Raw genomic sequence first — 24,839 nt, forward strand, 5'->3', positions numbered from 1 at the left:
TTGTTTTTATAGGAGAAGTTCGGGTGATTCCTCCATCCAGGGTTATAGGTATTCGAATATGGGTTCCCTTGGGTGTAGTTCACTTGCTCAGAGTGGGTTTCGTTTAATAGACTACATTCTGCAGATTGGTGTCCTTTGGTCCCATATATCTCACAATCCAACAAAACTGCGGCTACAGTATTCGGGTTTATGCATATATGCTCGACTTTGAGGGCTAATGCGTCCATTTTAGCTTGCATCATGTCTATAGAGCTTAGTTAATGCACTCCTCCTTGGGCTTCCTTCTTCTCAACTGTCGCTCGTTCGACTCCCCATGATTGATGGTTTTGAGCCATATCTTCGATGAGGGCACTAGCTTCAGGATAAGGTTTGTTCATCAGAGCACCGCCTGCGGCAGCGTCGATGGTCATCTTTGTGTTGTAATGAAGTCCATTATAGAAGGTTTGAATGATTAACCAATTTTCTAAACCATGATGTGGGCATGCTCGTAACAACTCTTTATATCTCTCCCAAGCTTCGAACAACGATTCTCCTTGGTTTTGGGTAAATCTAGTTATATGGTTTCGAAGAACGGCGGTCTTACTTGGGGGAAAGTATCTAGCAAGAAATACTCTTCTAAGGTTATCCCAAGTCGTAATGGAATTGGGTGGAGGGGAATCTAACCATGATAGGGCTTTATCTCTAAGGGAAAAAGGAAATAATCTTAAACGTATTGCTTCAGGAGAAGCTCCATTTGTTTTAAAAGTGTCTGCTAATTGAAGAAATATTTTTAAATGTTGGTTTGGGTTCTCAGTAGCGAGACCTGCGAATTGTCTCTGTTGCACTAGTTGCAACAGAGATGGTTTAAGTTCAAAATTATTAGTTGGGATGGTTGGGTTTACTATACTAGAACTAGGTTCTTCATTAGATGGTTGAGCGAAATCCTTAAGAGGTCTTTGGTTTTGATCTTCGGTCATAGCTCTCTTAATTCTATGAAAGAATAAACGTGCGAGAGCGTAACGTTCAGGTTCCGCCAGAGGGTATACTAAGCTTAAACTTCCGGTGCTGCGAGTTCTTCGCATTGACCGATGGGAAATAGCCTAAGTCTAAACGATATAACAACAGGGAAATGAAATTTGACGAAATCGTTCCCCGGCAACGGCGCCAAAAACTTGATGCGATGTTTCGGAAGTATACGAACGCGTCAGAGTAATATAAAAGATTGTCAAATCCACAGAGACCAAGTGTCAATCTATCGTTATCTATTGTTATGGTGTTTGTCAAAGGCAATCAAAATAGGTGTTTTTAGAGTGTGCAATGAAGAGTAAAGTGTTAAATAAAGATTAATTAATAAAGACAGGGTCGAAAGTAATTCACGTAATCAATTAATAATCCAAGTACTTGCTAATAGAATTACTTATGGGCAATGTTTCCTACTTTGAAAAGAACTAATTTAACAGGATCTGTCGCTTTCGCGTATTCAGAACCGAATTGTACTCCCTAATCAAACCCTCTTATTGTCACTTATAAAAAGGCGCGCATTGCGTTAGAGTAGTAAACCTATTTTTAAGAAATATAATATCTTGACTAAGTTGAAAAGTATTATAACCTGGATTTCTTAACCAAAAGAGGTTCTCACGAACCAGACTCTAAACTTATAAACGCGTCCGAAAATAGTTTTAAAATCTCTTTTCTTCTTAAGTTAAAAACTCCTAATGAACTAAACAAAGCGCTTTCGCTATTTTTGAAATAGTTAAAAACAATTAAGTTTAAAAAGGCATTGGACGGCTTTCGATCTTACCCAACGGAAATTAAGTGCGGGAAAACTTAAGTTGAAAGTTAAAATATCCCTTAAGTGTTTCTACGAACAATTGTACGGATTATCGGTTCAATTACGATCCTTACATTCTAACCTTATAAATTTAGTTAGACATGGTAAAGTAAAAGTGCATTAATTTAAATAAAAGTAGTGCGAGTGCGGGAAATAAATAAAGTAGTGCGAATGCGAGGAAATAAATAATTTAAAGCGAGTGCGAGGAAATAAACAAAGTAAAGCGAGTGCGAGGAAATAAATAATTTAAAGCGAGTGCGAGAAAATAAATAATTTAAAGCGAGTGCGAGAAAATAAATAAGATAAAGACAAGTAATAAAAACCTGCTCCAATCGGAGGATTGAATAAATTGCAAAGCGGAAATGAAAATGGCGGCAGGATTAACTTCCTTCCAAAGTGCTTCAAACTCGATTACAGACTCTATCACAGACTTGATTACACAATTGTGGTAACACTCCAATGCGAAGCGATTACCACTTTATAATACTGAATATATGCCTAAGTGAAACATAGTTGCTCTGAGTTTGCCTCTGTTCTAAGTTTGGATGATTGTAAAAGTGATTTCGAGTTTCTATTTATAAGCAAGTAAAAAGATGGAAATGACAAGGATGCCCTTCAACTTGAAAATGGGAGGGAAAACTTTTCTTCTTGTGGCGCCCGCCACAAGGCCATGGCGCCCGCCACAAGGCCAATCTGAGGCGCCTTAGTGGAAGTAGTGGGGAACATGGCAATTGAGGGAAGTTGAGCTTGGACACATCATGGCAGGGTCTATGGCGCCAGCCATGGGGTAGGCCACAAGCACAAAATGCTGAATTTTAGGGTTTTTAGCTCTTTTTCACTCCTTTTCTCGACCGGGGCTCCGATTAAATTAAAAACCTGAAAACAAAGGAAAACATAGCAATAACACAACAAAATAACAATAAAACAACTAGAATGCATGTGAAATCGGAGTCGAAAATACGGTAAATTTCAGTGTTATCATAAGTTAAGCTTAAATCTCCTAAATTGGTATGATTGTTCCAACCATTCCTTATTTCTTTTGCGTATGCACTGGAGTATTTATTATCTTTCCTTTGTGTGTTGTGATTTATATATGTTTGTACAATCATTCCTTAATTTATAAATCATTCAATGAATCGGTTTGAAATTTATGTTGTCTATTCATTGCATTTATCTGCATTGTTCATACATTCATGCATCCTCATTATTACCGTGCTTTAAAAATAATTTTGCATTTACATTAAAACTCCCTTGCATTAAGATCTATTTGAGCATTTGTATTATAAAAGACTCAACCATTTTTTGCATTCATTCACAACATGAAATTATGTTTTCCCTCACAAGCATTAAAAAGTACTTTAAGTGATTTATGCGTTTAGTGTAAAGTATCATTTCTTTTAAAAAAAACAAAATTTGACATTTTGATTCGAATCAGTAAAGTTTCAACTAAACCCGCGATTCAAATCATTTTCCTTGGACTTGACATGTTTCATTTTGATTCGAATCAAACTTTTTAAACTAATCCCGCTATTTGAATCATTTTTGGTGCAGTTCAAGACTGGCCAATTTGATTCGAATCAAATTTTCAAGTTGACCTGAATCAAACTTTGAAAGGTCGCACTGAACTCATTTTTCTTCACTTTTTTCATCTTCTCAAACTTCATTCCATCATTTTCCTTTTTGATCATCTCAAACCCTAACTTTAGCAATATTTCAAAATCACTTCCACTCATTCATTTTTACTCATCATCATCTATCATCTCATTAAAAATCATCACTCATCATCACCAATCCATCATTATCCATGTCGTATGAGTATAGCCCTAGAGGTAGGCTTGACAAGCAAAATAAAAAGCAACCATCCATTGATTCTGAGCCTTCATCCTGCAGAAAAACCCATATCCCCCTCACAGGTGTGTGTTATCCTTCAAAGGTAACCCTAAAGGTTCCTAGAGTCAAGGACCCATTTTGAGATACCATTGCCTAAGATGACTGACTCGTCAGAAAATGATGCTCCTAAAAGGATCTACTCTAGGTGTGACATCTCGTGTTAACCATGACCGAGGACTAACTCCAAGTAGGTCAAACATGACTCTAGTCACATTATTATCCTGTGTATGTGCTCAAGCTCGAGTATAGAGTTTTTATCTCATGTAACATCATCTTAACCCAACAAAGAGTATAATAGATAATATCTAGAGTATAAGAATATGAATATTTAAAGTAATAAAGAATAATATAAATAACATAAAGATAAAGCAAGTAAAGCGATAAAGATAAACACCCAAGCAAACATAGAAGCATACAAAACTGGGCTTAACTACTACAAGCAAAAGCAAGGACTCCCAAACATAGTTGCCAACTAAAGCTGCGTGAAAAATACCCAAGCGCATCACACGCTAGAAGATACAACAAACTCGCCAATAAACTTTATTTATTCACGAAGGAAAGGGAAAACATCGATAAAACCCGGGGGGATAGAAAAATGGTAAGGAAGTAGGATATGCAAGGGGAAGATATTAACACCCTTTATATTCGTTGTACTCAATGGGAACCGTTGTGATTGTTCTATGCTCGAATGAGTGTTACTATCTAAAGATTACTCGTAAAAGGATAAAGAGAAAAGAATGGAATAGATAGAGTGCTCAGTAAGGATTAGTGCCCTCATGCCTACGTATCATTATAGTGAAATAAGGAATTTAGAGCTCCGTATTTCATAGAACTAATGGTGGGAGATGAAAGAAAAGTCATAAAGGTATGGTTTGAACTAAAGGATAATGTTGTTTGAACCCATAGGATATGTATGTATGAACCAATGAGAAAAACTAGCATCAAGCCAAAACAAAGGGTATTGGTTCAGAGGCAGGAATTGGTTATTGGCCCAAAAGTATGTATGGAGCTCAAAGAAATAATGTATTTGGCTCAAAGAGAAAGTATATAATTGGGGATGAATGATTGATATAAGATATTGAATGAAGGTAGTGAATAACAAATAATGGGAGGTGAATGGTAGGATGGAGATAAATAATTAAAGTGCTCTCCAAGGATTCACATCCTCGTGCCTATATATTCTCATTGTGCAATGAGAAATTCAGAACCCCATAGTTCATAGAACTAATGCGGAAAGAGCTGAAAGATTTGGCAAAAATGGAAAAAGGTATAATTTGGAACCAAAATATAACGGTGTTGTTTAAATCCATAAAGGAAATAAATTTAAACCAAACAGTAAAGCGGGAATAAAGAAAAAAAAGGAATGAAATGTTTGGCAGTAAGACAAACAGCTCTTGGTTCAAAGGTGGACACTGGTTATTTGCCCTAAAAGGGTATATATGGAACCCAAATAAAAATGGTATTCGGTTCCAAAGAAACAGTATATCACTAAGATGAATGGTTATGATTGAAGATAGATGATAATGGATCATGAAACATATGGATGGTTCCCTGAGGCAGAAGAAGGAATAATAAAAAATATGCTCACCAAGGATTCGAACCCTTATGCCTACGTATTCTCATCGTGCAATGAGAAAGTCAGAGCTCCGTTGTTCGTAGAACTAGTGCAGAAAGAACTGAAAGATTTGACAAAAGTGACTAAAGGTATAATTTGGAACCAAAAGATAATGGTATTGTTGTAATCCATAAAAGAATGGAATTTGAACCAAAGATTAAAGCAGGCATCAAGCCATAAGGAAAAGAAATGAAATGTTTGGCATCAAGACAAACAACTTTTAGTTCAAAGGTGGACACTGGTTATTTTCCCTAAAAGGGTATATATGGAATCCAAAGAAATATTGTATTTGGTTCCAAAGAAACAGTATATCACTGAGATGAATGGTTATGATTGAAGATAGATGATAAAGGATCATGAAAGGTATGAATGGTTCCCTAAGGTAGACGGAGGAATAACAATAAATATGATGAAAGGAGAATCAATAATTAGTATGCTCGCCAAGGGTTCGAACCCTTGTGCCTAAGTATTCTCATCGTGCAATGAAAAAGTCAGAGCTTTGTAGTTCATAGAACTAAGACGGAACAAAGAATAGAGAGATTTGATAGAAGTGATAAAAAATATAACTTGGCACTAAAAGACACTGGTGTTGCAGGAACACATAAAGGAAAATAACTCTGAACCAAAAAGTAAAGTAGGAATCAAACCAAAAAAACAAAGGTATGGAATGTTTGACATTAAGACAAACATCTCTTGGCTCAAAGGTGGACACTGGTTATTTGCCCAAAAAATTATACATGGGACCCAAAGAAATGGTATTCGGTCCAAAGGGACAGTATATCAATGTTGGGGAACTAGCAATCTAAAACCAAAAAATAATGGCATATTGAATCCATGAAGGAATAAACTCTGAACCAAAGAGTAAAGCATGCATCAATTCAAAAAGAAAGGAATGAAATGTTTGGAATCAAGATAAACAACTCTTGGTTCAAAGGATGGACACTGGTTATTTGCCCAAAAAGTATATATGGAATCTAAAGGGAAAGGGTATTTGGTTCTAAGAGAAGACAATATAACACTACTGAGGAGTGGAAATGATATCCCCAAGACTTGGCAGTCATTTGATTTGAACCATACATTAAAGTCAATGAATAAAGGAGAATACTTTGAATAGCTAGGGCCTACGCCCCGTACTGAAAGGTACTCTAGACAAGGATAAGAATAATCCCTCTCATCATTCTCCCTTGCTTAAGGCTCATGACACACAACTTGAATCAAGATTGACAAGCGTTGATACTCTTTTGTTGGTTGATCTTGTTGATGCAGTGTTGTTTATGAAGAAAAGACTTGACAATCATTTGATTTAAATTATACTAAAGTCTATGAACGAAGGCAAATACTTTGAATAGCTAAGGCCTATGCCCCGTACTCAAAGGTACTCTAGACAAAGGGTAGGAATAATCTATATCATCATTCTCTGTTGCTTAAGTCTCATGACACACAACTTGAATCAAGATTGACAAGTGTTGATACAGCTTTATTGTGCTTGATAGTCGTCCAATATGTCTGCAATGTGAATGTCTTGCACTGGCTTGAAGTCTTGATCTCTTAATCATGAGGTCTTGAGCTCCTGAGGTCCAGTACGTCTTAAACACAAGAGACTTACCCTATCAAGTGATCAAGGGTCTTTTGCTCACTTGAACAGACTTGGGGAATTTAGCATAATTCAATGGATTTGGTTGATCAAAGTAAACTTTGATCAATACAATCAGTGGGAATGAAAAAGATCAATTGAATTCTATACAACATACCTAACTAATTAATCATTCAAATTGTACAAATTGATTCTAAGCAAGCCCTAAACTAAGGGAACATGCCATGGTTAAAGCGCAATTTAATTAGAGAAATCAAATCAAAGTTCTATCAAGAAACAAATGATTAAAAGATCAATTAAACCTAAAGTATTAAGATTAATTCTAATTAAATCTCTAAATCAAGAATTCTAATTCTAAAGCAAAATAATTAAAAATCCAACCAAATCAAGTAATCAACATTTATCATGTACAATTGGCAATTAACAATCTAAACCTAAACTAAAACTAGGTTAAATCAATATTTTTTCTAATCATTTCCAATAATTAATCAAGAATTAAAATACACAACTAATTGTAACTAAATGAGTTAATCGTGTCAAAACCTAATTACAACTATCAATTAATTCATATTAACAACTTACATCAATATGATCAATCGACAAGAATAAAAAGAAAACAAAAATTAAAATACAATGCAAAGAGAAAGCATAAACAGATGGGGGTTCAAAGTGAAAACAAGGTGCAATTGGAAACCCATCGCAAGGTCCAACAAGGAGGCCCATTGCAATTGTGTTGTTAGAGCCAGGGGTGCACAAGCAAATGTGGTTGTTACTCATTAAAAGTGCAAGGCCCATACCATGGAGGCCCAAACTCACGTAAAGCAAGGAAATACTCAGCAGTGTGAAATTCAAATGGAAATGGAATTTAAAACTCAAAAATGTGCACACACTAACATTCAACATTTTAAACATTTAGGCAGAGTTCAACCACTAACCACCGTGTCGGAGTCGCCTCCGGGCAGCGGTGGAATACCAAAATGCAAATCAAAACCACCATTAGAACCGTGACAACATGCTCACGCTAATAGTCAGACTAATTTCGATTGAATCTCAGCCTAAAGCTTAAACCGAAGAGGAAATCATGAAGAACCCTAGGTCTTTCAAAGATAAATTAAATGTTGGTTGTTCACGGATTCATGATCAAAGCTTAGGGTTAATGGTCCTTAGAGTATAATCTACACAGTGGTAACAAGATCGTGGTGAAAAGAGAAGAAAAGTATTACCTCCGAAACTGAGGTTTGTTTCGGCGAAACATTGAATCGGAGAAAAATCTTGCAGCAATGGAATCACTTGAAATCTGGTATGCTCCTGCTCTAATCTTGCAGCAAGAGAATTCGAGAGGGAGAGAGCTCTGAGTGATGAGGCTAAGCTATACTCCATTGAAGCTTCAATGTGAAACTTTAATGGAGTATTTAAAAGGAGCTTTGTTTGAGGGTGTGGGAGAGAGATTGAAAAGTGTGAAGAGGTTGAATCAAATTGGATGAAATGAAAAAAAATGATTTCCCCTTGAATGAATGAAGGTGAAAGCAATTTATAGGCAATGAGTTTAAATGTTCTATTACTTATGTTAGATTGTTGAAGTAGGAAATGGTTGAGAGTTAAATCAGTTTGTTAGAATCAGTTAAGTTAGTTAGTTAGTTTGGATTAGGTTAGTTAGAAATGGAATGATTCAGTTACAGTGAAGAATGAGAAATGAATTGGAAACTCTGAGTTAGTTTTGTTTTAGATAGATTGGAAACTGAAAGTGGCTGTAACTGACATTTGAGTCGAATTTCAATTTTTGTTAAATGTGATATTAAGTGAAATGTTGGTTGGAGTTAGTTGGAAAATCATTTATTATTGTAACTGAAATCGAGGCACAAGGTTAGTTGGTAATTTTTTTGTTAGTTATGATTGGTTAGTTAGGTCAGTGATAGTTAGTTGATATGGGAATGTTAGGTTCAGTTATGGTTAGGTTAAGATGAGTGGTTAGTTTAGTTCACCCTTGATTTTCTCGATTTTATTTTGTCTACATTGATGTTATTGTTCAATGGCTTGTGGTTTGCAGGGTTTATGTATTGATGCAAAGGTTTTGTCCATGATTGTTGTTGTGAATTGATGAATTGTCCTATGGTTTAAATTGTGCATGACTTTGTTCATGGCATGGATTTTTATGCAGGTCTATGGTCTGTAGGATTTAATGCATGTTGGGTTTGTTGCAATGTCCATGTTTTGCATGTTTGTGCATGGTTGAATGCAGGTTGAATTGCTGCAGGCTAATAGGTCATGTTTAGCAAGGCTTGCAGTGTCTATTTCAGGTATGAGGCTTGGTCTACAACATGTTAGGTTTGTTTATGGCCCTGCTTGTTTTGGTAAGTTACTTGAGCAGGTCATGTTGCACATGCTTGGATGGTTATTGCTTGGTATGTTTATGTTTTCATTGCTTAGTAATGGTTACAACCTATTGTATGATGATGTCTGATGTGCACTTGTATCAAATTACAGGGTGCCTTTGTTTTTGGTTTGGCCAAGGTAATGGCAAGCCATTGACTGACTTTGCATTGCAGCCCTGTTTTTAATTTCATGATTGAGTTGCTAGCATTGTTAGGTTTGATGTCATGATTTATTCTTGGTCATGATGCGTAGATGCTAAATCTTGACTATGGTAATTGAAATTATGGTATGCAAATCTCGGATGTCGTACACGATGTCACGACACCAAGGTTAGCACATTGTCACACCATAAACAATATCAGGATTTAAATAAGAGCATGTAAGTAAATAACACAAGAAGTTGTTAACCCAGTTCAGTGCAACGTCACCTACATCTAGGGGCTACCAATCCAGGAAGGAAATTCGTTATCACAAAATTAGTTTGAAGTTCTAAACAACCTCGGGTGTTACAGACTTCTCACCTAATCTCTACTAGTGGACGTTTCTATCTAAGACTCTCTTAAACATGAGACCCCTTTCACTTCCCTTTGATCACACAACAATGACAACAACTTAAATCAGAAAACAAAATTCACTCTTGCTTAAAAGCTTCTAAGGGATTGATACTTACAACTCAATAAAACAAGTCCAATTCAAGTATCGAGGAGAGACTCAAATGGCTCACAAGCAAAGACAACTAAACCCTAACACATACAATATTCAGCGTTGCTTCGATGCCTTCTTAAGTTTATAAATGATCTATAAATAGAATTTGAAAAAAGGCATGGGTTTCGGGCTTGATTCGCAGCAGATCCAAGGACTCTGTACAATCTTCTGCAGATTTGATTTCAATCAGATCAGATGTTTCCTAAAATGTTTTAACATCTTTACTTCGAAAATAAGTCAAGGCAAAATAATCTTTTGCTTTTTAGAAAATGCGGTACTTGAGTCACATATCTCGTGAACTAAATCTTCAGCGTATCTTCAGATATCTCATAAAAGGAAACAAATCTTATAAGACACTAAACACAGGTCACACTCCAATGTTGAACCAACATGTCAAGACATCTTGTTCAACATATGACTAGAATACTTATTTTTCCAAAATGCATCTAATCACTACATATGAGACCTAACAATCTTCCCCTTTGGCAATTTTTTCCTAAAACAACCTTTGCATATACTAACAAGAATGAATGTAAGGATCACAGTGACAAACCACCACACAAGCATAAAAAAAATCCTTTACCACCCAAAACAATTGAGGCAGGCGCAACAGAAAAGAACATAGCCTCACAACTGAGAGAGATAAACTCTCACACGAAGAACCTACTTAAGAGAAAAATAAATTTTCTTTAGTCGCGATGTTAAGACATTTTTCATGACTTTATTAAAACTAGTAACCCACTCAAAACTAGTCTATCACCATAGGCTCAAAAAACAAATGCTCCCCCTGAGTAGCAGATCCAGGGGCAAGAGTTACTCCCCCTCCATACCTTCTCCCCCTCATAAGGAAAGAGACATGGTTGGGCTAACAATCAATCAAGCATAGACCTAATATAATCAATCACCACCACTCCCCCTTCTTAGCCAAACAGTTGACAAACACAAACAAACATTAGAAGTAGCAGAGTAATCAAAAGGTAAGTTACATACCAAAAGTACTTTTAAGTGCATAAAATTTCAGGACATAGCCCACAAAAAAAGCAAAAGTTTAAACAAAACACAAAAGAACCAAAGCTAGAGTGCGCCAGTCCTCATCACTGTTGGTGGTTTCTTCATCATCACTTGCACCAGTACCTTCTTCATTAGCATCTTCTTCACCTGTTCCATCACCTATCAAAATTCCTTCTTCTTCAGACAAGGCCTTTATCAAAATCTCAAGCTGACTCTTCCTCTCAGTATAAATTTTGATAGTTTCATCTAAGGTCTTGTAGGTATCTTGTAGGTTAGGCCTGGAAGATTTCTGGCCAGATGTTATGACAATGTGTGGAACATGTTTCCCAATGAAAAGCTTATAATGTAATGATAGAGGAGAGTCTCTTTTGTAGACACTATCAGAACTGATCAAAATACTTAGGTGTTGACTCAGTATAACACCAGATTAATAAGGGAAAGACTATTGTCATCTTCACAACAAAGGAGGCAACATGCTTCATAGTTTGATCAAAGACATAGGATCCAAAATCAAAACTGGATTTGGTCCCTAAAATATAAATGAACTTACCCAATCATGTAGCAATGTTGGAAGTATGATTAGTTGGCACCCAATTAGCAACTCTAATTTTGTGAAGTACTGCATACTTCACACTCAAATCACTTACTGATAACTTCCCTTTCCTTGGTGATTCCTTTACTTGTTTAGCAGTAATCTCTCTGCAAATAACATTGTCAGAGACTTCCACTTCAGCTTGTTCTTCTTCATTTCTACCCAAAAACCTATTTATGATTTCAAGAGAGAAATCCACACATCTTCCTCTGACATACACTTTTCTAAACTCCTTGCTCCTCTTGTTATCAGATTCCTTTTAGATATTCATAATAAATTCTTTAACAAGCATTTCATAACACTTGCCAAAGCCATTAACAGTTTTCATTAACCCAACTTCTTGAATCAAACTTATCACCTCGTTGCATTCAAAAGCATCTTTGTCAAGTTCTCTTTCTAGTGTTAGTCTTCTTTGATAAACGAATTTCCATTTTTCAACATTCTCCATAGAGTGAAAGGAAATGTTGTCAATTGGAACTTCAGGAATATTTACTAGAATCTTCTTCCCAGAAACTTGCTTTCTGGTAGTAGAAACGATGTCTTGAACATTGTGTTCAACATCACGGTCAGATTCACTAGACTCATAAAAGACTTCCTTCCTCTTAAGAGATTTCTTCTTGGAGACATGAGTTACTACCTTGCTCCATCCTTTTGTAGGGCCAACACTAGTTCTTCTCTTGAGAGATTTAGAGGGTGTGCAGGAGGATTCAACGACCTTACATATTCTGTTCTTTAACCTTTTAGCTATTCCTAGAGCCAATATTTGACAAATGGGCACATCATCAGAGTCCAAATCATCTATATTCACTATGTCAGTAGATTGATCATTTTTCTCTGTAAAGTTTTCTTCTTTGTCAGCTAGATCACCAGACATCCCATCAAAACCCTCTTTGTCTTTCAATTTTTCAGGAGATTGAGTAGACATATTGACATCAGATTTATCCAGACGGATTTCAGTAGTGTTATTAGGTTGGGCCAAGGATGTGGAGACATCCGGCACAACACCAGTCATAGGTTTAATACCCAAAACTTGAGAGATTAGCACACGAATATTCTTATCTACGTCATCTCTATCCGCAACAATCATGTTAGATTTACTCAAGGTAGTAATAGATTTAGGTTTATTACTGGTTTCAGAGGCTTCAACATTTTTCATAACATTTGGAACAATAGGACATTCTTCAGAAGCACCAACATTAGGTTCGACATTAATGGGATCAAGGTACATGCTTGTCATCGAATGATGTTTCTTTATAGCAGTAGAGGGTTCAGGGATTTTCACATTTCTAGCAGCCATAGATGGAGAGGAAGAGGTACTTACTTTAGAGGGCTTGCCTTTTCTCGAAGTCGATGTTCTAGGCTTACTTATAGGAGTTGCATGGCCAGGAACCATAGAGAGGGGAACAACATTAGTAATAACTTCATAGAGATCTATCTCAGTACCAACATTCTTAGGGTGCGATTGCTCCTTGGTATGCTTGCTAGGAGTTGAGACAGAAGGTTGAGACATTTTGAAGTTTTGAGGTATGGACTTTAAAGAGGAGATAGAGAGACGAGGGTGACCGAGAATAAATTTGAGAGAGAGAAAGAGAGGGAGAGAGAGAGTAATGGAGGTAGCACGAATGATATTGATATAGTAGCTAGGATGGTGTGTTGGGAAAATAAGGAAGGTTTATAATGATTTTCCTTGAGTTTTGTGCACCATTAAACGGAGGGAAGAGAAAACTTGATTCCCATATCTCCTTATCAGTAATTGCTATAATTCTTCAAGCATGAAAATTCCCAATTCACCCCTTAACTTTTCAAAATGATTTTCATCCAAAGCTTTAGCGAAAATATCTACCAATTGCTTCTCGGTGGCAACATGCTCAAGAGTAATAATGATGTCTTCAACAAGATCCCTGATAAAATGATGACGAATATCAATATGCTTAGTTCTGTTGTGCTAAATAGGATTCTTAGATATGTTAATGGCACTTAGGTTATCACAATATAATGCCATGAAATCCTGCTGGACATTGTATTCCTCTAACATTTGCTTTCTGTTGCAATATATTCAACCTCAACTGTAGATAATGACATACAATTTTGCTTCTTACTGAACCAAGATATTAGATTATTTCCCAAGAAGAAACATCCTCCGGAATATAAGTAAGGAATTTTCATTATGAGAATACAATATTCCATAGTCATTAGTCCCATTGATGTACTTTAGAATCCTTTTCACTTGAGTAATATGACTCATTTTGGGTTCAGACCGATACCTTGCACACACTCCTACAACAAATGTAATGTCAGGTCTACTAGCTGTAAGATACAACAAACTACCAATCATACTCCTGTACAGACTTTGATCCATATTTAGACCCTTTTTTTATCTTTAGTCAACTTCAAGTGGGTTGGGGTAAGTGTCCTTTTATGACTAGCATTTTCCATTCCAAACTTCTTTAATATACTCTTAGCATACTTGCTTTGAGAGATAAAGATAGTGTCATCCATTTGTTTAACTTGGAGACCAAGAAAGTAAGTTAATTTTGAAGGAGAAGAGCGATCCAAAACGCAGCGGAATTTAAAATTTCTCCTTTAATGATCCTTACGAATGGGCATGATCAATGATAGAATCGTTACCTATTGTGGCGATTGTAACCTTTGATGCAAATCTATGGAGCGATCACGAACGTTGAACAATGACAACGCCTCTACTCAGTCCACACGAACGGATTCCTTCAATCTCAGTGCTAGCTGCTACGAATGAAGGCTTTGAGTGAGTGAGAGAGAGAGAGAGAGAGAGAGAGAGAGAGAGAGAGAGAGAGAGAGAGAGAGAGAAACGAAATTGCAACTGCACAAATGCTTCTACACAAGGGTTCTATTTATAGAACCACTTGTGTGGGCTGCAAGCTAAAAAGCCCACTCAAGTGTATGTAGCCCATATCTTATAATATGCCAAAATCACTTAAGCGCGTGGTACCTTACCATATTTCGTATTCTACTTAAGTACACCGTACCTTACGATGTTCTACAATTCACTTAAGGGCACCGTACATTACGATATTCCTTAGTTACTCTATCTCTCATCAATCCGTCCTTTTGTGTGTGACCCTGTAGGTTTTCGCGGCATTGGCAATTATATTAAATCACGTATTTAACATAATAAACAGTGAGCAGTATCTAGCAACACATCACTGCTACCCAAGACACGAAAATGTCATGTGATCTGACAAATCCTTCTGTGATAATACTTATGCGTATAATTACTCTTTTGCCCTTATGTCTATATTGAAGTATAAACCGTGTCATCCTTGTCCAGTTCAATATTGGGCTCATAGACATTTATCCTGTTACGCAGGATGGGCAAATTCCATCTAGGTCACTCATGTCCCTCAGCATGCTTCGTGGAGTACCTATCAACTGTCTTTATGGTTATCCAGTTACGGACAATGTTTGATCAGCAATAAAGCACTCGACTCTACATCTAGGGTCCATAGTGGTTTCAGGTCGAAGGATGGTATACACCATTATCACCATGAGAATAACTTATGACACTTTGCATAACATTCTATATAGTATTCTCATAGCGGGTTAATCCAGTATAAATATTACTCTTAATATTCATACCTATGTTTAAGACTTGATAACTCCTTATCCATGATCCATGAGATGTGATCATCAGTCTATATACATAATAGTCTTAATGCTTTAATGTTATCCCATTTCACAATAAAGCTCGACTATGGATACTTTAAGAATAGCGTTCTTATGTTTAATGTGATCTCATGATTAAGTCACACTTGATACATTAAACGGACTATCTATTCTAGGGACTTTATTAGACAAACATAATAAAGAAAAAGTCTTTTATTATTAATAAATAATTTGATACAAGTAGCAAAAGTATTGGCCTCTAGGGCTTACACCAACAATCTCCCACTAGCACTAGAGCCAATCAGGCATACCCCTAATACCCATAGATCTAATATGGCCATCATGCTTCTGCTGCGCAAGAGGCTTTGTCAGTGGGTCAGTAATATTGTCAAGTGTAGGTACTCTGCATATTTTCACATCTCTTCTATCTATTATCTCTCAAATGAGGTGATAACGCCTAAGTATGTGTTTGGATCATTGGTGAGATCTAGGCTCCTTGGCTTGTGCGATGGCACCATTGTTATCACAATAGAGACCAATGGGATCCACAATGCTAGGAACTATGCCAAGTTCACTAATGAACTTTTTGAACAATTGTGTCTTGCTTTGAACTTTTCCAGCTCACAGCGCCACCGTTTAAGCAAAACACATAACCAGATTGCGATCTAAAGTCATCCTTATCTGTCTGGAAACTAGCATCGGTGTATCCAATTACAGCCAGCTCTTCCTGACCTCCATATATCAAGAATGAGTCCTTAGTCCTTCTCAAATGCTTAAGGATATTCTTGACAGCTACCCAATGAGCATCACCAGGATTAGATTGGTACCTACTCGTCGCATTAAAGCATACGAGACATCTGGTCGAGTACATAACATGGCATACATGATAGATCCTATTGCAGATGCATACGGAATCTTATTCATGCGATCCCTTTCTTCCTTAGTTGAAGGGGATTGCGTTTTTGATAGACACAGGCCATGTTGCATAGATATGAATTCTTTCTTGGAATCATGTATATTAAAGCGTCTCAACACTTTGTCTATGTATGTACTCTGACTTAGGCCAAGCAGTTTTTATGATCTATCTCTATAGATTCTGATTCCTAATATATAGGTTGCTTCACCTAGGTCCTTCATAGAAAGGAATTTCCCTAACCAAGACTTTAGTTGTTGTAGGGTAGGGACATCGTTTCCAATGAGTAATATGTCATCTACATATAATACCAGGAAAACGATCATGCTCCCACTAACCTTCTTGTAGACACAAGGCTCATCTTTGTTCTTGATGAATCCAAATTGTTTTATTGTTTCATCAAAATGAAGATTCCAGCTTCTGGAAGCTTGCTTCAATCCATAGATTGATCTTTGTAACTTACATATCTTTTGGGCTTCTTCTGGTATGTCAAATCCTTCAGGATGTGTCATGTACACATCCTCAAGAAGATTCCCATTAAGGAAAGCAGTTTTGACATCCATCTGCCATATTTCATAATCATGTGATGCAGCGATAGCAAGTAAAATCCAAACAGATTTAAGCATTGCAACTGGTGAAAAGGTTTCATCATAGTCAACCCCGTGAATTTGTTTATATCCTTTTGCAACCAGTCTTTCCTTATAGGTATGTACCTTACCATCCATGTCAGTCTTCTTTTTGAAGACCCACTTGCATCCTATTGGGTTAACTCCTATAGGAGGCTCTACCAAGGTCCAAACTTGGTTTGTGTACATGGAATCCATTTCAAATTTCATGGCTTATAGCCACTTCTCAGACTCGGGACCAGTTATGGCCTCTTGGTAGGTCACAGGGTCATCTTGATCCATGAGTAATACATCACCTTGATCATTTATGAGATATCCACATCTCTTAGGTTGGTGATGTATCCTACTTGACCTACACTGGTCTTGTTCTACTTGAGCAGGTTGCTCTTCCACAACTACTTGTGTTTCCTGCTCTAATTCCTCCATAGGTGTATCGATGCTTTGTGATTCTTGAATTTCTTCAAGCTCTACTTTCCTCCCACTTATTCCTTTGGAAATAAAATCCTTTTCTAGGAAAACTCCAGTTCGAGTGACAAACACTTTGCTCTCAGAAGGATTATAGAAGTAATACCCTCTTGTTTCTTTAGGATACCCCATAAATAAGCATTTGTCAGATTTGGGCTCAAGCTTAGTTGAAATTTGTCATTTCACATAAACTTCGCAACCCCAAATCTTCATGTAAGACATATGTGGTTTCTTATCACTCCATATCTCATATGGTGTCTTCTCAACCTTTTTGGATGGAACACGGTTAAGTGTGTAAGCTGCTGTCAATAGAGCATGTCCCCAAAAGGAGTTTGGAAGATCGGCGTGACTCATCATGGATCGGACCATGTCTAACAGGGTTCGATTTCTTCTCTCAGATACACCATTCCATTGGGGTGTTCCAGGAGGAGTAAGTTGGGATAGGATCCCACACTCTTTCAGATGGTCATCAAACTCTAGGCTTAAATACTCACCACCTCGATCTGATCGAAGAGTTTTAATATTCTTACCTAGTTGGTTTTGTACTTCATTCTTGAATTCCTTGAACTTTTCAAAGGACTCTGATTTGTGTTTCATTAAATACTCATAACCATATCTACTTAAATCATCATTAAATGTGATGAAGTACTGAAAACCTCCTCTGACCTGTATGTTCAGTGGTCCACATACATCAGTATGTATGAGGGCCAAAAGATCATTAGCTCTTTCACCTTTTCCTGTGAATGGAGACTTTGTCATCTTTCCAATTAAACAAGATCTGCATGTCTCATATGATTCATAATCAAAAGAGTCCAACAGTCCATCTTTATGGAGTTTGGAAATGCGTTTCTCATTTATGTGGCCTAATCGACAATGCCAAAGGTAAGTTGGATTTAACTTATTAGGTTTCATCCTTTTAGTATTAATGTTATAAATAGGCATTTCAAGATCAAGGACATATAGTCCATTGTTCATTTGTGCAGTAGCATAGAATATATCAATCAAATAAATTGAGCAACAATTGTTCTTTATTATAAATGAAAAACCAAACTTGTCCAAACAAGAAACGGAAATAATATTCCTGCTAATTGCAGGTACATAATAACAGTTCTCTAACTGAATTATTAAACCACTAGGTAAAGTCAATACATAAGTTCCTACGGCTAAAACAACAACCTTTGCTCCATTGCCAACTCGTAGGTCAACTTCACCTTTTGCCAAATCTCTACTCCTTTTTAGCCCCTGCAAATTGGTACAAATGTGAGAACCGCATCTATTATCTAATACCCATGATGCAGAAGTAGATAAATTAATTTCAATAACAAAAATACCTGAAGTTGAAGTCTCTACTCCATTCTTCTTATCTTCCAGGTACTTTGGGCAGTTTCTCTTCCAGTGTCCGGGCTTACCGCAATGGAAGCAGGTGCCTTCCTTTGTTATGCCTCCATTAGGCTTCAAAGCAGCAACAGTGGGTTTGGATTTGGCAACTTCCTTGCCTTTCCCTTTATCACCCTGCTTGGTGGGTCTTTTGTACTGTCTCTTTCCATTTCCGATCATCAGAATGGACTTCCCTTTTGACTTTAGATTCTGCTCAACAGTTCTTAACATGGCTAGCAGTTCAGGAAGAGATTTGTCCATATCATTCATATTGAAATTTAGGACAAATTGACTGAATCTATCTGGCAACGATTAGAAGATCAAATCAGTCGCAAGTTCCTTTCCGAGGGGAAAACCCAACCTCTCAAGGTTTTCCACATACCCAATCATCTTTAGCACATGGGGGCCTACAGGGGCTCCCTCAGCTAACTTGCCTTGAAAAAGGGCTTTTGAAACTTCAAACCTTTCATGCCTTGCTTGCTCTTGATAGAGCATCTTCAGGTGTTCGATCATATCGAACGCTGCCATGTTCTCATGTTGCTTTTGCAACTCTGAGTTCATGGTAGCTAGCATGAGACAAGCAGTTTCATTGGCATCATCGACATGCTTCTTATAAGCATCTCTTTCTGCCTTAGGTGCAGAACTAGGAGGTTCCTCTTCAGGAACAGGTTTCTCCAAGACATACAACTTTCTATCATGTTTGAGGACAATCCTCAGATTTCGGTGCCAATCCAGAAAATTTGTCCCAGACAACTTTTCCTTGTCAAGGATTGATCGCAAAATGTTGTTAGAGGTGTTTGTTGTCATGGTAATCTACATGAAAATAATGAAAATATAAGTATCAATAGCATATTTAATTAGGCCTTTAATTAAATATGCTCCCACTATTTTACTCAAAACAAATGACCCTCACCATTTGATTCGGAAAATCCCGTTGGAAGATTTTCTAGTGGGTTGAGATCCATATTTCACTTTGTTTTAAGTACGCGTAGGCGGATTACACAAAACTAGGTTATTTAGGTAGGAACTCCTTCCAATTGTATCTAATACAACTCTAGAATATTTTAGTTAGGTGAATAACTCCTTATTCCAATCCATCACATGGATCATTTCCAACTCTTGCTTCTAAACATATATAATCTTATTATAATTTGTTTAGTTAAGTTTGACCCATTGTTTTAGCAATTGGATATTACAATTATCCCATCGCACCTTACTAATATAGAACATGCACCTCGCATAGGCGAAACCTACATTATCTGATACTAGTCTTGATGAGTGCTAAAACTTGGAAAGCATAAACTTAATATTTAATTTGAGGGAAATTGCAATTATTCTGATCTCACCGGCTTATTTATCATATAAATCGTCTCTCACATGCATCAACATACATAATGAAACAGTTATGGACCCTAGCGCAATTGTTCTCCCAAGCCAATGAGAGAACCTAAGCTAACCTAATAACGATCTAAGCTTCTCCAAGCAAGATCTTCAAGGTTGTCCTCCTTTGATATTGAATTCTTCTCTTTCTTCATAACATTACATTACATAAAAGAAACTCGTTTTACATACGAGGGAGTGAGATGAGAAAAGAAGTTACATTAAGAGATTAAAAGAAAGGCACAACACGCAAGTCGTATTTTAAAAACCGAAAACAAAATAAAGGAAAACTAAGGCCATAACCGATCACCACAAGACAATAATAATAAACACATTATTATTATTAATTTTAATTCTTTTAATTAATTAAAACCAAATTAAATTTTGGCAACCAATCACACTACGCAGAGTTAGCCGAGGGTCCGCTGCCCGGTCAGCGGGAACAGGGGTTCTGCTGCCCGGTCAGCGGTAATGAACAATTCATTTGAAATCGACGTCGTTTTTCGCATCAACACTTGATACTTTAAGGCACAACTCTTGCACAGTCACAACCCTAATCGCATAACTCTTTGACAACACAACCCTTGTGCCGTCATTAACCCTAATGCACCAATTTCAGACCGTCAAACATATCTCGATTGTTGATTCAGTATGATTGATCAATACGTCATTGCTTCATCATACTAATGCCGGATCAAGAAGCAAACGACCATTGATCGCTCAAAGGAGAACAACCATTAAGTGTTTGAATGAATGAAACAGAAATAGTATATCATATATACCGTATTTTACATCAGGGTTACTTATATCATATATATAACTTGATCGATCTCAATTGCATAACCTATGGACGATCGATGTATCGCTGCTTCACCATACTAATGTCGGATTCCGAAGCATAGTCAACATCAATCATCCAAATCGTACACACATGATGCCAAATTTAATTACTCATTTATTCTTTGATTCATTCTGTCTTTTAATCGTATTAATACAGAAAATAAACAGCTATCAGATGCATGGTTTCGTAAGTGGCTCTGATACCACTGAAGGAGAAGCGCGATCCAAAATGCAGCGGAATTTAAAATTTCTCCTTTAATGATCCTTACGAATGGGCATGATCAGTGATAGAATCGTTACCTCTTATGGCGATTGTAACCTTTGATGCAAATCTATGAAGCGATCACGAACGTTGAATGATGACAACGCCTCTACTCAGTCCACACGAACGGATTCCTTAAATCTTAGTGCTAGCTGCTACGAATGAAGGCTTTGAGTGTGTGAGAGAGAGAAACGAAATTGCAACTGCACAAATGCTTCTACACAAGGGTTCTATTTATAGAACCACTTGTGTGGGATGCAAGCTAAAAAGCCCACTCAAGTGTATGTGCCCATATCTTTTAATATGCCAAAATCACTTAAGCGCCTGGTACCTTACCATATTTCGTATTCTACTTAAGTACACCGTACCTTACGATGTTCTACAATTCACTTAAGGGCACCGTACATTATGGTATTCCTTAGTTACTCTATCTCTCATCAATCCGTCCTTTTGTGTGTGACCCTGTAGGTTTTCGCGGCATTGGCAATTATATTAAATCACGTATTTAACATAATAAACAGTGAGCGGTATCTAGCAACACATCACTGCTACCCAAGACACGAAAATGTCATGTGATCTGACAAATCCTTTTATGATAATACTTATGTGTACAATTACCCTTTTGCCTTATGTCTATATTGAACACGAGGCATAGACCGTGTCATCCTTGTCCAGTTCAATATTGGGCCCATAGACATTTATCCTATTATGCAGGATGGACAAATTCCATCTAGGTCACTCATGTCCCTTAGCATGCTTCGTGGAGTACCCATCAACTTTCTTTATGGTCATCCAGTTACGGACAATGTTTGATCAGCAATAAGGCACTCGACTCTACATCTAGGGTCCATAGTGGTTTCAGGTCGAAGGGTGGTATGCACCATTATCACCATGAGAATAACTTATGACACTTTGCATAACATTTTATATAGTATTCTCATAGCGGGTCAATCCAGTATAAATATTACTCTTAATATTCATACCTATGTTTAAGACTTGATAACTCCTTATCCATGATCCATGAGATGTGATCATCAGTCTATATACATAATAGTCTTAATGCTTTAATGTTATCCCACTTCACAATAAAGCTCGACTATGGATACTTTAAGATTAGTGTCCTTATGTTTAATGTGATTTCATGATTAAGTCACACTTGATACATTAAACGGACTAGCTATTCTAGGGACTTTATTAGACAAACATAATAAAGAAAAAGCCTTTTATTATTAATAAATAATTCGATACAAGTACCAAAAGTATTGGCCTTTAGGGCTTACACCAACAAATTCACCAACAAGACTCATTTTAAATTCAGATTGCATCTGCCTGACAAAATGTTGGACCATCTAGTTTGACATCCCTCTAACCATAATGTCATCAATATATATTTGAGCTATCATGAGTTTACCATGATCTTCTTTAATGAACAATGCCTTGTATGTCCCTTCTTTCCTGTATCCATTATTGACAAGGAACTCAGTGAGCCTTTCATACCAAGCCCTAGGTTCTTGCTTTAATCCATAGAGAGATTTCCTTAGTTTGTAAACATGATCTGGAAAGCTAGGATCTATGAACCCCTTGGGTTATTCAACATAGACTTCTTCATTCAAGTACCCATTTAAGAAGGAACTTTTCACATCCATTTGAAATAAATTAAATTTAAGCAAACAAGCCACTTCTAAAAGTAATCTTATTGACTCAAGGTGAGCAACATGAGAAAAAGTCTCATCAAAATCAACCCCTTCAATTTGAGTGTATCCTTGTGCAACAAGTCTAACCTTGTTTCTGGTCATAATTCCTTTTTTGTTAGATTTATTCTTGTAGATAACATCCATTTCTTTAGGCCTATGAACTAGATCCCATACTTCATTTCTTATAAACTGCCCTTGTTCTTCTTGTATAACATTAATCCCGAATTCATCAGTCAAGGATTCCTTCAAATTTTTAGGTTCAAACTTTGAGACAAAGCAAGCATTTGATATCACATCTCTAGATCTAGTGGTGATCCCTTCATTGAGATTTCCAATAATGAGTTATATTGGATGATCTTTATGAATTCTGATAGAGGGACCTTTGTTGACTTGATAGTTGTTTGGTTCAGCGCCTCCTGGTTCACTGTCTAACTCATTAACTCCCTTATTTTCAAAAGTGTCAATCTGCTGAAATGATGTGACAACACCTTCTTCAACATCAATCCATTTATCTGTGATATTATCATCCACTACAACATTGATGGGCTTCGTCATGACTTTGGTTCTGGAATTAAAAACTCTATAGGCTCTACTGTTTGTATAGTAGCCCAGAAATATTCCTTCATCCCTCTTGGGATCCATCTTTCTTCTTTTTTCACGATCACCCAAAATGTAACATTTTCTTCCAAATACATGAATGTATTTGACACTAGGCTTCCTTCCTTTCCATAGTTCATAAAGAGTAGATGGAGCACCAGATCTTAGAGTGACCCTATTATGAATATAGTAAGCAGTATTCATTGCTTCATCCTAAAAATGGTAAGGTAGTTGCTTGGTATGAAGCATGACTCTAGCTGATTCTTGTAGATTCCTATTCTCGCGTTCAACAACTCCATTTTGCTGAGGGGTAATGGGAGAAGAGAACTCATGACCAATACCTTCAGATGAGAAAAACTCAGCAAATTTTCTATTTTCAAATTCCTTCCCATGGTGACTTCTAATCTTAACAATTCCAAATTCCTTCTCTCTTTGAAGCCTTTGACATAAATCTTTGAAGATCTCAAAGACGTTTGATTTTTCCTTGATGAAGTTTACCCAAGTGAATCTTGAGAAATAATCAAGAACAACATAGGCATGCCTTTTCTAACCAAGGCTCTCGACCTGCATAGGCCCCATTAAGTCCATATGAAGAAATTCCAGAACCGTTGAAGTGGTATGATGTTGTAACTTTGGATGTGACATCTTGGTTCACTTCCCAATTTGACACTCACCATAGATTTTACCTTATTCAATCTTGAGCTTAGGAATACCTCGAATGGCTTATTTTGACACAATCTTTTTCATGCCTTTCATATGTAGATGTCCAAGTTTTTGGTGCCACAAGTTGACTTCGTCTTCTTTGGATATCAAGCACGTGGAAGAGAAATTTATTTCTTTAGATGTTCATAAGTAAAAGTTGTCCTTAGACCTGACTCCCCTCACCGGAACTTCATTTTTCTCATCAGTGACCAAACACTCTAATTTTGTGAAATTAACTTTAAGACCCTTATCACATAGCTAACTGATACTAATTAGATTAGCAGCCAAAACTTTTACTAATAGGACATTATCAAGACTCAGAAGTCCTGTACAGGCCAGTCTTCAAACTCCTTTAATTTCACCTTTAGCCCTATCTCCAAAAGTGACATAACTGGTTGAGTAGGACTTGATGTTCTCCAAGAACTTATTGACATTTGTCATGTGTCTAGAACATCCATTATTAAAATACCAATCTTCTCTAGCTGAATCTCTAAGGGAGGTGTGAGCTATGAGACTATTGTTGACAGGCTTGGGTATCCACTCCTTTCTAGTATTAGTTACCATTTGATTAACCCTGGGCTGTGTTGGATAACTGGGATAGCCATACAGTTTGAAGCATAAAGGCTTTATATGACCATACTTTCCATAATAATGACATCCTCCAGCAAAATAGCTTGCCTCCAGTTTGAGTATTATTATGTCTGGCACTATGTTGACTCAGATGCTTAGAGATTACAGGCTCATGATCCCT

The 24,839-nt window shown here is 36.9% G+C and overlaps 1 non-coding gene across 1 annotated transcript; it reads left to right on the forward strand.

The window, feature by feature from the left end:
• The first annotated feature begins 465 nt into the window (after positions 1 to 465).
• LOC127110042 (small nucleolar RNA R71) lies at positions 466 to 572 on the forward strand. The gene has a single exon (XR_007797280.1). It is a non-coding gene; the product is annotated as a small nucleolar RNA R71 (small nucleolar RNA).
• The last annotated feature ends 24,267 nt before the right edge of the window (positions 573 to 24,839 follow it).

The sequence above is a fragment of the Lathyrus oleraceus genome, chromosome 7 (assembly GCF_024323335.1).
Source record: "Lathyrus oleraceus cultivar Zhongwan6 chromosome 7, CAAS_Psat_ZW6_1.0, whole genome shotgun sequence".
NCBI classification, from domain to species: domain Eukaryota; kingdom Viridiplantae; phylum Streptophyta; class Magnoliopsida; order Fabales; family Fabaceae; genus Lathyrus; species Lathyrus oleraceus.